Consider the following 14,243-nt stretch of genomic DNA (forward strand, 5'->3'; position numbering starts at 1 on the left):
GAATTGTTAAAAACTTGGATACAGGCGTCATGCAGACTTGGTAGGAAATCTAGCTCCCCATTGCTGCTTTATCATGTCACCTCTTGACACCTAGCTTCCAACACATAGAGTGGATGCAAGATAAGGTCCTCATTTCCCAGGGCTCTACACAGAGCCCGAGTTGCTTATGACCTCTTCCTGACTGGTCCCTTTTCCGGGTGGATGGTGGGCAATTCCTGCTGGCAGAGACGTCTCGGTTAGAGGGCAGGGAGAAGATGAGGTTAATGGAATCTGACAGTCTCACAGCACAGCTTAGGCCTGGCAGCTCGTTCACCTCACATCACACAGGAACCACATGTGCAAAGGCTCTGGGGCTGGGAACTATGAATGTTTGGGGCCATGGGGGCCAAGGATGCCTGAGAGCAAAGAGAGGGTTGGAGAAGTAGGCTGGGCCTTGAGGGCTATACCAAACGATTGACTTTGAACTTTATCCTGGGAGCAATAGGGAGCTACTGAAGGTTACTCAGAAGGGGGATGACTTGGTTAGGTAAGTGTTGAGAGCCATCACCCTGACTGCAGGTGAAGGGAGGAATGGAGGTGGGGGAGCCTGGAGGCAGAGAGAGAGACCAACCAGGAGGCTGAGCAAATGAGAGCTGAGACTGGACTTGGTGATGGCGATGGTGGCGGGTTTTCCATCCACTCAGAGCTTCTGACCAGCTTAAGGCACACCATTAACACTTGTCTGTCTTGTCCAGGAGATAGTTCTCAGAGGGTAAGGGGCTGCCCAGACAGGAGGAGAAGGTGGTCCCTACAGTGGGCGTTTCCTAGAAGATCCTTGAGGAAAACAGACAGCCTAGGCTAATGAGAGAGACAAGATCCTGGGCCAGGGTGCAGAGGAGATGCAGTGTGGTCTAATGGTTAGAAACACACATCTCTCTCGTGTCCCAGCCTTGCCAGTTCTTAGCTGTGTGACCCTAGACAGGTCACTTTGCTTCTCTGATATTCAGTTTACTCATCCATAAAATGTGATTGCCAGTAGGGCTCACCCCTTGAAGCTGTTGTCAGGGCAAGGTAATATGTGAAGCTCAGTGCAGTGCTGGGTACCAAGGAAGCACCCAACACATGGAAGCCCAAGGGGGAGCTTCCGGTTCTCAACTCCCCTCAAAAACAGTCTTTTGCTGTGGCACGGTGGTCATTTTGGCTCTACAGCACCTCATCAGGCCAGGGTGGCTCCAAAAACAGGCCAGCCTGGGCTGCACACCACACTGAATTAAGCCAAGGGAATTCCAGCCAGAAGCAAAGAAATGATGCTTTGGTCAGCCCAGGGCCACATTCCGGGGGAAATTACCATTTCTGTTCCACTTTTTGAAAAAATTTTATCTTTCTTTATTTATTTATTTTAGCCACGCAGCATGCAGGATCTTAGTTCCCTGACCAGGGATCAAACCCATGCCCCCTGCAGTGGAAGCACGGAGTCTTATCTGTTCCAATTTTTAAAGCATTAAAAATGATTCTCCGTACTACAGGGGTCTCAGGTGAGATTCCTTATTTTAATTTTGTCAGTTTCTCCCTTATTTTGTGAGTGCTGGTGTAGTACAATCTTCCCATAGTTCTGGTCATTTTGGTAAGGGTTTTGTATCTATTCTTTTATGTAATCTTTATAGCAACTCTCTTAGGTAGGTACTATTTGTTATTGTCTTCACTGTATGGATGAAGAAACTGAGGCTTGAAGAGGTTAACAAATGTACCTGGGTCTGACACCAGCCCCTTTGCTTGTCACCATGACACTTACCTGCCTTGTGCACAGGTCATCAGAAGGGCACTTAGGGCACCCGAACAATCTGCCCCCAGAGTTACCTAGTGAGTAGAATGCCAAGGCTTGTCTGGACCAAAAGCCAATAAGAGAAATGACCATGGGATACAGGGCCCAGCAGTTGTCATAAGTCTGATTGAGGCACAGTCCATTGTATTAGTTGGGGTCCCTTATATAATACATACCTCTGAGAGTTTAGTACAGGGAAAAAATTGTCTCTTCCAAATCACTGACCTGATTCTTCCAATCAGACTGTAGCAATAGCTAATTCTTATATAGAATTCACCACGTGACAGGCCTGTTATAAGAACTGAATATGCCTTGGCTCATTTAATCCTCCCAATGACCCTAAGAGAGGGGTATTATTATTATATCATCCCCATTTTTCAGATGAAAAACAGAAGCACAGAGAAGTTAAATAACTTCCTAAGTAAGTGGTAGAGTTGGGCTTCAAAACAGCACAGTCTGGCTCTGGGGTTTGTGTGCTTAATCACATGCTTACTACTTCCCATATAATTTGTAACTCATCCTGTTTCCCTCTTTGCTTTGACTGCCAGGAAACTCAGAGCCATGGTTTTTGTTCTGTCACAGTTGCTGTCCTTGGAAAACTTGACCTAGCATTTCTGCTATTATTAGTCAATTTTTCACCTTTCTTCCCTCCTTCTCCACTGTCCTTTGGTCCAGGCTTTCATTACTCCTTGATTCTTGCTCTTTAATTATCCATCAAATAGGCTTGCAGCTGCAACGCAAAACCCTTTTTGGAATAGACAGAACATAATGCATCAGTGAGATGAACAGACTATTTCTGCCTAGCTGAACCAGGTGGACACAGTCAGTGCTAGATGGATGTCTTTTTTTTTTAAAATTTATTTATTTGGTTATTTATTTTTGGCTGTTTTGTGTCTTCGTTTCTGTGCGAGGGCTTTCTCTAGTTGCGGCGAGCAGGGACCACTCATCATCGCGGTGCACGGGCCTCTCACTATCGCGGCCTCTCTTGTTGCGGAGCACAGGCTCCAGACACGCAGGCTCAGTAGTTGTGGCTCACGGGCCCAGTTACTCCACGGCATGTGGGATCTTCCCAGACCAGGGCTCGAACCCGTGTCCCCTGCATTGGCAGGCAGATTCTCAACCACTGCGCCACCAGGGAAGCCTGATGGGTGTCTTTTGAGCAACTTTTCTGTGACCAACATCATGCTTTGTGAAGTGGAGGACATAACAATGAACCCAAGTTGGTCCCAGTGTTAGTTAAGTTATGCTAACAGCCGTAATAGAGAAATCCTGAGATCTCAATGCCTAAACACTAAATAGAAGTTGGTTCAATGTGGGTACCATTCAGTCAAGCGACTTGAGTGAAACCCAGCCTGACCAAGGCTCTGCTGTGTTCAACATGTGGTTTCCCAGGTTCACGTGGTGTTGGCATCCAGTTGGCAGATGGGAGAGAAATGAGAGAGCTTTGAGAAAGCATACATAGTTCTTAACTTGGATTTGGCCTGGACATGGCACACATTGTCTCTGCCCATATCCCATTGTCACGTGCTTAGTTGCAAGAGGTGCTGGAAAATGTAGTCTGGGCTGGCTGCTTTGCTCTGAAACAACTCTACACATGAAAGGGGAACAGCTCTGGTAAATAGCTGGCATTGTTCCAGTTCACAAGGACTTAAAATTATTGAACCCTCATAAAATGGCTAAGGATACCATGCGGTGTGTATTATGCCCAAGAGGAGTGAAATGTTCTTCCTCTGTTTACAAGGAACCACGAGCAAACTGAAGTATTTACATTTTAGACCAAATGTATTTGTCCAACAGGGGAATGGATTATGATGGGAGAGAGGGAGTTCGTCATGACAGGAAGTATTGAAGCAGAGGCTGAATTCTCACTTGGCTGAAGGCTCTAGAAGGAGTCAGGCTAGATGCCTCCTACTAGTCCTTCTAACTTTGAGCTTCTGTGCTAGGCTCCAGAGTCATCTCCGAGCGCCTATTTTTTTTTCTTTTTTAAATAATTAATTAATTTATTTATGGCTGTGTTGGGTCTTCATTTCTGTGCTAGGGCTTTCTCTAGTTAACTAGAGTGGCAAGTGGGGGCCACTCTTCATCGCGGTGCGCAGACCTCTCACCATCGCGGCCTCTCTTGCTGCAGAGCACAGGCTCCAGACGCGCAGGCTCAGTAATTGTGGCTCACGGGCTCAGCTGCTCCGCGGCACATGGGATCTTCCCAGACCAGGGCCCGAAACGGCGTCCCCTGCATTGGCAGGCAGACTCTCAACCACTGCGCCACCAGGGAAGCCCCGAGCGCCTATTTTGTGTCAAGTTCCAAGTGGGGTTTGGGGGACCCAAAGACAAAGGAGACAGGGTTCTGATTCTCAGGTTACTCACTAATGAGTTGAAATAGGACATCTGGGACGCAGGATAGTGGAGTGGCCTGAGCTCTGGAAACAGGAGATTGGCGTTTAATTCCTAGCTGTGAGACATCGGAGAAGCCACTTGGCTTCTCTGGTTCTCAGTCTCCTCATTTATAAAATAGGGACAATAGTTATCTTCATAGGTTCTGAGGACTCAATGGTACAATTACATTTAGAGCATTTGTAGCACAGCGCCTGGTAGGTAGTGAACACTTTATTTACAGTAATGTTTTTTTTTTTTAAATTTATTTATTATTTATTTATTTTTGGCTGTGTTGGGTCTTCGTTTCTGTGTGAGGGCTTTCTCTAGTTGTGGCAAGCGGGGGCCACTCTTCATCGCGGTGCGCGGGCCTCTCACTTTCGCGGCCTCTCTTGTTGCGGAGCACAGGCTCCAGACGCGCAGGCTCAGTAGTTGTGGCTCACGGGCCTAGCTGCTCCGCGGCATGTGAGATCCTCCCAAGCCAGGGCTCGAACCCGTGTCCCCTGCATTGGCAGGCAGATTCTCAACCACTGCGCCACCAGGGAAGCCCCTACAGTAACATTTTTATGAAGGCCTTGGGTAAGTCACTTCAATTTTTCAAGCCTCAGTTTTCTCATTCGTAGGATGGAATTAACTTCCATCACGGGGTTGGAATCTTGCTGTGTTGTAGGGTCTGGGGTCTGCCTTTTTATCTCTCAGCTTCCCGAAGCGGTAAGCGGGTCTCATCACACCCAGTGGGTAAGTACGAGAAGATTACGGACCGCAATTGGCACCGTCCCGGACAGAGGAGGAACCTGAGCGAACCAGGACGCGATTTCCTGGCTGCGCTCCCAGGAAGGACGTTTGTGCTGGGTCCCATCCCCCGGCCGGTCCTGCTCAGGAAACGTGGAGAGAAAGCCAGGAACCAGGCCTGCCGGGCCCCGCGGCCCCTCCGCGCCTCCCCCCTCCGCTGCCCCCGACTGCAGGAAGCCGGCCGGCGGGAACGCCCTGCCCGGCGGGTGGGAACGGCCCCGCCGGCTTCCCAGGCCCGCGGGGGCGCGGCGCGGCGCTGTCACTGCGGCAAGCGCGCCGCCTCCCGCGCCGCCCGCACTCCCGCTGCAGTCGGCCCATTAGCGTTGCAGGAAAGTGCTGCAGCCCCGGTCCCTCCCGGGCGCCGGAGCGGAGAGGCTGGGTCCCGCAGGCGCCTACGCCCCACCGGGCCCGGAGCCCACGCCGCGGGGCCTGGACTGGGGAGGGAGAGGTGTCCGAGCCTTTCTTTTGGGAGGTGAGACGCTGAGGCCTGAGGGTTTGTAGGTGAGTGGCCCAAGGTCATGGCTAGTAAACAGCAGGGCCAGAATTCGACCCGTGGTCTGTTTGACTCTAGAGTTTGTGCCTTGAGTCTGTGGTCCTGGTCCAGGTTCTTGAGGGGCTTCAGGTTCTTGTGGAGGCCCAAGAACAGGAGGCCAGATTCTGGGGGTTACTGATGGCCTCCTAGAGGTCTGTGAACGCCTTGATTTTGTGTACAGCATCTTGTGTGTTGCGTTTTTCCTCAGTTTCAAAGGTGTCAGTGACCCAAAAAAGGTCTTACCATAGCTTTCCAAGGCCCATGGGTTCCCCTGTGGGGACACCAGCTTTGTCCAGGCCTGAGCCTCCTCTGCAGTCTATGTGGCATCTTAACGTCTCTGCAAGGGAAGGACTTGGGGTCTCTACAGGATCCCAGGATCTTTCGCCTGGATCTTGAGAATCTTTTTATAGAATCCTGGGGTCTGTCTCTGAATTTGAGGTCCCCATGGGGCCCTGGTATCTCTTTCTAAGGTTCTGAGCATCTCACTATAAAGTCCTATGGTCCCGATGGTGTGAGTTCTAAACCTGGGCCTCAGGATGCCTATGAACCCTGAAATTGCAGGCAAAACTTTGTGGGTCTGTCTGTATACATGTATACATGGGAGATGTTTCATGGATTTCACCAGATTCTCAAAGGGGGCCCTGATCCCCCAATCTGGGAAAAACATTGCTTTTGAGCATCCCGTGTTAGACAGACCTTGCTCCCTTTCACCAATAAGAGCCAGGGAAGAATAGGAGGGAGGAGATAAAAGACAGTGTTGTCTAGTAGAAGAATATGGGTGTGGAGTCAGGTGTTCTGGGTTAAAATCCCAGCTTTTCCACTCAACAGCTGTGTGACATTAACAAATTTCTTAACATCTCTGAGCCTCAAGGCCACCTCCTGTAGGAAGCCTTCCCTATGTCCTGGATTCACTTAGGTCCCCACAACACATCCCCCAAGCTCTCATTGCACCTGGGCTGATACTTCGTGAGATTTTTATTTTTTTTTTAATTTATTTTTGGCTGCGTTGGGTCTTCGTTGCTGTGTGCGGGCTTTCTCTACTTGCGGTGAGTGGGAGCTACTCTTGGTGGCGGTGTGCAGGCTTCTCATTGCGGTGGCTTCTCTTGTTGCAGAGCACGGGCTCTAGGCGCCGGGCTTCAGTAGTTATGGCTCGTGGGCTCAGTAGTTGTGGCTCGCGGGCTCCAGAGCACAGGTTCAGTAGCTGTGGCGCACGGGCTTAGTTGCTCCATGGCATGTGGGATCTTCCCGGACCAGGGATTGAACCCGTGTCCCCTGCATTGGCAAGCCGATTCTTAACCACTGTGCCACCAGGGAAGTCCCACTTTGTGAGATTTAATGCAGTTAATTAATGAAGTAATTAACTGTGCTTAATATTTTCTTGTCTCTACACCCCACCAGTCTTAAGGTCTAAGAAGGCAGGGACCTTTGCTGTCTTACACATGTTAGGCTCTCAGTCATTTGTTATGAAATAAAAAAAAGAGTGAAGGAATGGAGGGACTGCCAGATGGTGCACTAGGGGCAGAAAGGAACTAGAAATGAATAAGCATTGTTCCACTCCTCGAGGAGGTCCCAGGCTAGTGGGGGGTATAATATGAGTTTGTGCAAAGAAGACTGTCCTAAATGTGTTAATGGGGGATAAACATTAATGGGATTAAACACTAATGGGGAAAGCACCAAGAGATCCAAAGATGAGTGAGAATCAGTCTCGGAAGAGCTGATATAATGACTTCCCTTTGAATTATGTGTTACAACTTACAAAGTGCTTAACTTACGTAAAATATCCAGGTATGTCCTTACTCCACAGAGATGGGGAAACTGCTGCTGGGAAGAGTTCAGTGACTTGCCTGAGGCCACCCAGCAATCATGGCTGCCTAAGTGCATAGCACACTCACTTTGGAATTTAGCCCTCACCCTTTAGGAATTGAGTTTTGATGTGAAGGTCTTGGTTTAGATCCCAATAGATGTGAGACTTTGAGCAGTTTACTTTACCTCCTTGAGCCTTGTTTTTCTAATCTGCAAGACAGGAATGATGACCTTCATAACCTATATGATGCTTGGTTTATAGTAAAGGATCCATAAGTGTTTGTTGAATGAATGAATGAAATACATGTGTTGGTGGGTGGTCTGAAATGTGAGAGGACTTAAAATTAGGCCATTTGGGGGGTGGTAGGAGAAATTGAGGGTGATTCTACCCCTTCCCACTCTTACTTTCTATGATTCCTGTGAGACTTAAGCATTGGCCTCAACCACATTGTTCTAATTTATTGTTTGGAAACCAACAAAAGTGAACCAGCGCGGGCTTGGTTAGCTTTCTTATTATATACATCTTTACTGCCTTTTTTCTGATGACCAAGTAATACATCCTCCTTGTAAAAAAATTTAAATTGCAGAAAGATATAATGAGGAGAAATGAAAGTGCAGGCAGGTTTAGGCACTGTAGCCACAAGATGCTGTCAGATTATTACTCCTTGGGAGGTGGGGATGGGGCACAGGACAGGGAGCAAAAAAAGATTGTTCCTGTTTAAAGGTCTCTCCTACTGGCCTTGCTATGGTTCCTGGGAGTTCTGTTCAGAGCCTTGCCTCTGGCTATACCATTGAAAGTTCAAGTGCAGCTAAGGGCTGGGGAGGCGGGAGAAGATGAGAATTGTCTGGGCTGGGGCTTTCCCTGGAATGCCATGAAGAATGAGGTGGAACCTGTAGAATTTTCTATGGCGTATGAACAGTTGGTTCAGAAGCCCATTGCTGATACACCTTGTAGCTGTGTCTTCATCCTCTTTCTCCCTCTTAGCATTCAGTAGAGTCTTTTTTGAAAATTCCTGCTATACACACACACACACAAACACACACACACACAAAGAAAAGCAAAACAAAAGGAAAGGAAAAAAGGTGAAGGCATCGTATTTAGTTTCCTATATTCTCCAATTTGTAATGCATATACTAAGCATATAAGTTATAATTATGGGATCCTACTACTTCTGTAATTCTGCAACTTACTCTTACTCTTTTTTTAATTTAACAATACCCAGTAGACACCTTTTCTTGCCTATTCATGAAAATCTATTCCATTCCTTTTACCAAATGAGCTTCTTATGGTTGGGACTATTACCTCCAGTCCAGAGGCCAGCACATGAGAGGCCTTACTGGGAGGCCATGTTGGAATAGTAACAGCAGCCACCATATCCTGGCATGAACTAGGTGCCAGGCTCTGAACTAAGCTCTTTCACATGTTATTTCATTTGATCCTCACAGCCCCTGAATGAAATAAGTACTATTGTTATTCACATTTTTCAGATGAGAAACTGAGGTGCAGAGACTTGAAAGCCCAAGGTCTCACAGCTGGTAAGTAATGGAGCTGAGATTTGAATCCTGATCTGTCCTGTGCCAAAGCTTTTGCTCTGAATGAATGAATAAGTGGCTGATCGGTTCATGGGTCCCAGAGAGAAGGTTCTGTCTTCAGAACCTCCCCTGTATGTCCTGGGTTCTCTCTTCCAAGTGTCTGCAATGCTTGGAATCAGCATATAGCAGGGACTCAGTAAAGGCCCTTTCTTTGCCTGCAGTGGTCCTGTGGCCATGCCTTCCTTTCATGGGAAGTTGAATTTTTGAATCTCTTATTCTAGAAATAAGCTGCGATTTGTTAGGGGTTCTTGAGGACCAGCCCAGGCAATTCAGGACAGCCATTTGCCTGTCCCCCCTCGCAGGAAATTAATCAGAACCCCAAAGCCCTTTCCCTCTCCCCACAGGCCAGCACTCTGGAAACGCCCAGTGCCTTGCTGCAGTTCTGCTAGAAGACTGCGGAGTTGCCAAGGGCAGTTTAACACAGATCCATCTCTCTGTAAGGAAAACGAGAGGAGAGAGGCACAAGGGAGAACCGGGTCAGCTCTGCTGCAGAGGATGAGAACTCGAAGGCGTCCCCAACCTGGAGGGGTGCTGAGTGACAGAGACACTCTGGGGTATCAGCTGTGACTCTGCAGAATCCACCTGGGGTCTAGAAACTGCAGTTTCTATTCCAATGGCAATGCTCTGCAGGGCCCCTTTCAGTGAGCCTCTTCCTCTCTCAGCACCTCAAAGTCTTCCACTATGAAATGATTAGGTGGATTATCACTAGGGATGCTATCTGGTGTTAGGAACTAGAAATAATATTGATGATAATAACAATAAGAAGAATGAAGGGCTTCCCTGGTGGCTCAGTGGTTAAGAATCCGCCTGCCAATGGAGGGGACATGGGTTCGAGCCCTGGTCCGGGAAGTTCCCACATGCCGCGGAGCAACTAAGCCTGTGCTCCACAACTACTGAGCCTGTGCTCTAGAGCCCGTGAGCCACAACTACTGAGCCCACATGCCACAACTACTGAAGCCCGCATGCCTAGAGTCTGTGCTCCGCAACAAGAGGAGCCACCGCAGTGAGAAGCCTGCGCGCTGCAAGGAAGAGTAGCCCCCGCTCGCCGCAACTAGCGAAAGCCCGCGCCCAGCAATGAAGACCCAAAGCAGCCAAAAATAAATAAATAAATAAAATTAAAAAAAAAAGAATGAAAAGAAGAATGACAGCTACATCGTTTGTGGAAAACTGTGCCTGGTGCTTTCCACACAGTGTCTTATGTAATTTTAAACTGAACACCACAAGGACTGTATTAATATGCCCATTTTACAGATGAGGAGAATGAGGCTCAAAGAGAGCTAGTACAGGCCAGAACACGGGTATATAATCCCAGGGTTTTCTGGCATCAGAACCTGAGCTCCACAAACATGTGTGGGCTCTGATCTCAAAGAAGTGAGGAAGTGCTAAGAAACAAAGGGGAGGTCAGTTTGACACAAGTTAAAATGTGTTCATGCCCACATGAGAGTTAACACAATGCCATGGGTATTCAGAGCAGGGAGAGTCAGCTTCTGGCTGGGGGAAACTAGGAAGAGTTGTAAACTGAGAAGAGACAGCAAGGGAAGAGCATGAGCAATGCGCAGATGTGGGAAAGCAGTGGGTGTGCTAGGGGAAGTTTGGATAAACTTTGTGTGTGTGTGTGTGTGTGTGTGTGTGTGTGTGTAAAGGTAGGAAGAGATCACACCAGGCCAGGCATTTGGCCTTTATTCCATAGGCAATAAGGAGCTTACACAAGAGATGTCTCAAGAGACCAGCTATGCTGCTGCAGTCAAAGAGGAAGCAGCCCTCAGAGCATCTGTGTCCGGGCTTGTGAATGCAACCCTGTGTCAGTATGTGGGAGGGCATCTGAGGGGAGAGTGTCTAGAGCTGTGTTCTGTACCATGCTGGATCTGGGTCTTGGGCTCTCTTCAAAGGCCCCTCTCTCCCTTCTCTGGGCTCTAGGTACCTTGCACATAGTAGGTCCACAGGAAAATGTCATAGAGTTATTGGCAGGCCCTTTGAGATCATCTGGTCATTGCCCCTTCCCATTTTAATAAATTTATTTATTTCATTTATTTATTTTTGGCTGCGTTTTGTCTTCGTTGCTGCGCGCGGGCTCTCTCCAGTTGCGGTGAGCAGGGGCTACTCTTCACTGCGGTGGTTACTCTCGCTGCAGAACACGGGCTCTAGACCGCAGGCTCAGCAGTTGTGGCGCACGGGCTTAGCTGCTCCGTGGCATGTGGGATCTTCCAGGACCAGGGATCGAACCCGTGTCCCCTGCATTGGCAGGCAGATTCCCAACCACTGCGCCACCAGGGAAGCCCGCCCCTTCCCATTTTAAAGAAGGCAAAAGGAGGGAACATAGATGGCAAAGGACTTGTCTAGGATCACACATGGAATTAATAGCAGAGCTGGGGACTGGAACTCATGCCTCCTGAGTTCAAGCTGAGTTCCTTTTCCACACTTTGCTGAGTAATAGAAATAGTATTTTTTGAGAGATTACTCCATACTAGGCCTTGGGCTAAATACCTTTACATGGATTATCTCATTTAATCCCACAATCCCCTGAGAGTGCCCCTTTTGAAAGCAGGAGGTCTTGTCTTCCATTTCGATTTTCCACCGCGCGTAGCACAGGACCTGGGCACCTAGCTAGACAGGCGATAAAAACTTGGAAAAGTCCAAGTCCCGGGAAGGGGGGAGAAGACAAAGGGGGCGGGACCGTCTATCAGCTCCGCCCCCACAAAGACCCCGCCTCCCAGGCCGCTGACGTCACCTTCTGGCTCCGCCCCTCATTGTCAGTCTTGGGAGCCGGAGGAGGCGCCGGCCGCCGGGAGCCGAGCGCCGGAGCCCTTGGCGGGCGGGAGCGCGGGCCGTAGCCGCCGAGGTGAGGAGTCTGCGGGGAGGTGGCGGGAGCGCGGCGCGGGAGGCCGGCCGGGCGGGCGGAGAGAGGAGGGCGCCCGGAGGAGGCGGCCTGCCCCGCCAGGGGGTCGGGGCACCCAGGGGTGACCGGGCAGAACCGGAGGGCGCACCCCGGCGAGGGCTGGGGGGGTGTGGAGTTGAGGTGGGGGTAGAGTTTGAGCGGAATTTCGGAGAAGGAGCTCGGAAAGGGAGATCTTTGGAGAGAGACCTTGAGAATTCTTTTGGAGTTGGAGATTTTTCCTTTGAAGGGGGAGGGAAGGTTCTGAGAGACTTCTTGGTGGGAGCGAGAATCTGAGGAGAAATGTTTGGGGCCAAGAGCTGAGCGGAGGAGAGTTTTAGGGTCGAGTTTGGGAGTTGGGGGGTGGGGAGGCGCGCGGGGCCCGGTGGGGGCGGGGAGCGGTGCGGCCGGGCGGGGGGCCGGGACCGCCGGGGAGGGGGCTGCGCGGGGCCCGTGGGCACCCGGGGAGGAAGGAAGTGATCTTACAGGAAGAGCCCGGGAGCTCCCGAGGAGGAGGAGGAGGAGAGGTGGAGAAGGAGGAGGAGGAGGGAGGTTTGGGAGCGCTCAGGCTGGCGTGCGGGCCGGGCTGCGGGGCCCGGCGGCGGGGACGCGGGATGGGCGAGGAGGGGGTCCCGCCGCGGCCGCCGCAGCTGTCCGCCCGCAGCGCCAGCCCGCGTCCCGGCCGATGCTGGTCTCGCAGCCAGACCGCTGGGCCGGGAAGGAATTCGAGGCATTCGCTTTGTTTAAGTTGCCAGTAGACAGTCCTTAGGACTAATTAATGGTGGAATCTGCTGGGGGACGCGGGCGAGCCGGGTCGGGGCCGCCCCCGCCCGCAGCCGCGGTGAACTTTCCGCAGCGCGAGCGGCCCGCCTCCCTGCGCGCCCCCACCCCTGCCCGGGCGGGGAAAGAGCCATGGCTTCCCGGAGCGCTGGAATGAAGTGCGGTTTCTGGGGCCGGTGGCCTCGGGCTGCGAGGGCTGCTGAGGGGAACCTGGCGTCCCGGAGCGACCGGGCTGGGGGTTCGGAACCCTCTGTAGAGCTCCCTGGGGTGCCTGCGGTTTCTGTTAATAACCTTGGAGGAGGCTCTGCGAGCCGAGAAAGACCATCTTGCTTTGGAGCATCTGTTTCTTCATCGCGTCAGCCCCTTTCCTAACACTGCAGAGCTTGTTGTGGCTTGTTTCGGAAATGCCGAGACCAGTGCTCACACTTGAGGGTGGGAGAGGGGAAGAGAATAGGCAGCCCCCACTTCAAAAAAAAAAAAAAAAAAAAAAAAGAAAATCCCTGCAGTATGATCTCCAGAAAGCCCAAGAGACTGCAAATTCTCCGTCGCACCTTCACTGACTTGGATGACCTTGGGAAGGGAATTGTGCTTCTAGTGTTTAATCTGTCCATTAAGGAGAAAATACTATCTGGACCTGCCTGCCTTTTGCGGGTATTTTGAGAGGTGGGGTTTGTTCAGGGCGTTTTACGGACTGCTGCAGTTCTGGCCTAAGGAGTTGGACTGGTGTCAGAGGCGGGGGAATTCAGATCACCTATTAAGATTTTACTACCTAAGATTAGGGAGGGAGGTGTTTGGATTTTAGGGGGATGTTTCCCTTCGGAGAATCTATACGGTGTGTTCCAGACGGCTTTCTGTTACTTTGCGTGCAGCTTTGGCGGCATTCATGTGGTTAAATTGAATAACTCCCATAGAAAAAAATTCTTTTCTTGTTAGAAATAATTATTTTGCTCAGAATTCCCCTTGGGGCAGATGAAGGTTTTGCTCAATTTACTCAGAAGAATTTTCCAGGTTTCTAAAATTAAATCACTTCTAAACATAGTAACTGAAGTTTGAAAAACTGGAAACGGTGGGATGGGAAGGGAGTTGATCTAGAGTATGAACAAGGAGCAAATACAGGTTCATTGTTGTCCTGTGATTACTAATAGGGATTGTGAATTAGCCTTGATTAATAGATATTTTCTTACTCTTAAATATTTAAGACCAAGAAAGGGAACTAATATTGTTGAGTTGCCTACTCTGTGCCCAGTAATTGTGCTACATGGTATAGTTCTCATATAGTCTTCACAACAATGTTGTGAGGTGGTGGTTGGCATCCCTGTTTCACAGATGAGCAAACTGAGGGTGACTGTCCTAAGTGTATGCATACAACTAGTAAGAAGTGGAGCTGGAATTCAAACCCAAGTCTGTTTCTAAGGTCCACTCTGCATATTGGGTTGGGAGCCAGGAGGCCTAGTTTCCAGGCCTTTGACTCAGCCACTGGGTCACTATGGATGCTAAAATGAGTCAATTAAGTCTGTTCCCCAATAATATTACCTTTTCTTCCAGCAATGTTATCAGTAAGCTTTTGAGATATTCTAATTTTTTTGATAGAAAGACAAACATATAAGGCTGTGGTAGAGGTATGTTCTATATGCTTAGGTGCTTAATTTTTTTCTTATGATGGAAGCATTTGTATTACAATAAAGAGCATAGATTTCATT

The 14,243-nt window shown here is 49.8% G+C and overlaps 1 protein-coding gene across 2 annotated transcripts in view; it reads left to right on the forward strand.

Annotated features, from left to right (window-relative positions):
- Positions 1 to 11,611: 11,611 nt before the first annotated feature.
- The window catches only part of LUZP1 (leucine zipper protein 1), a 79,596-nt gene continuing 76,964 nt past the window's right edge, over positions 11,612 to 14,243 (forward strand). Inside the window, exon 1 of one of the 2 annotated variants that reach the window (XM_082451288.1) lies at positions 11,612 to 11,730. The gene's annotated coding sequence lies outside the window, so the exon portion shown is untranslated. The remainder of the gene's footprint in view (positions 11,731 to 14,243) is intronic. The other variant, XM_082451289.1, reaches the window with a different exon arrangement.

Source organism: Balaenoptera physalus (assembly GCF_965194825.1).
Source record: "Balaenoptera physalus genome assembly, chromosome: 1".
Classification (NCBI taxonomy): Eukaryota; Metazoa; Chordata; class Mammalia; order Artiodactyla; family Balaenopteridae; genus Balaenoptera; species Balaenoptera physalus.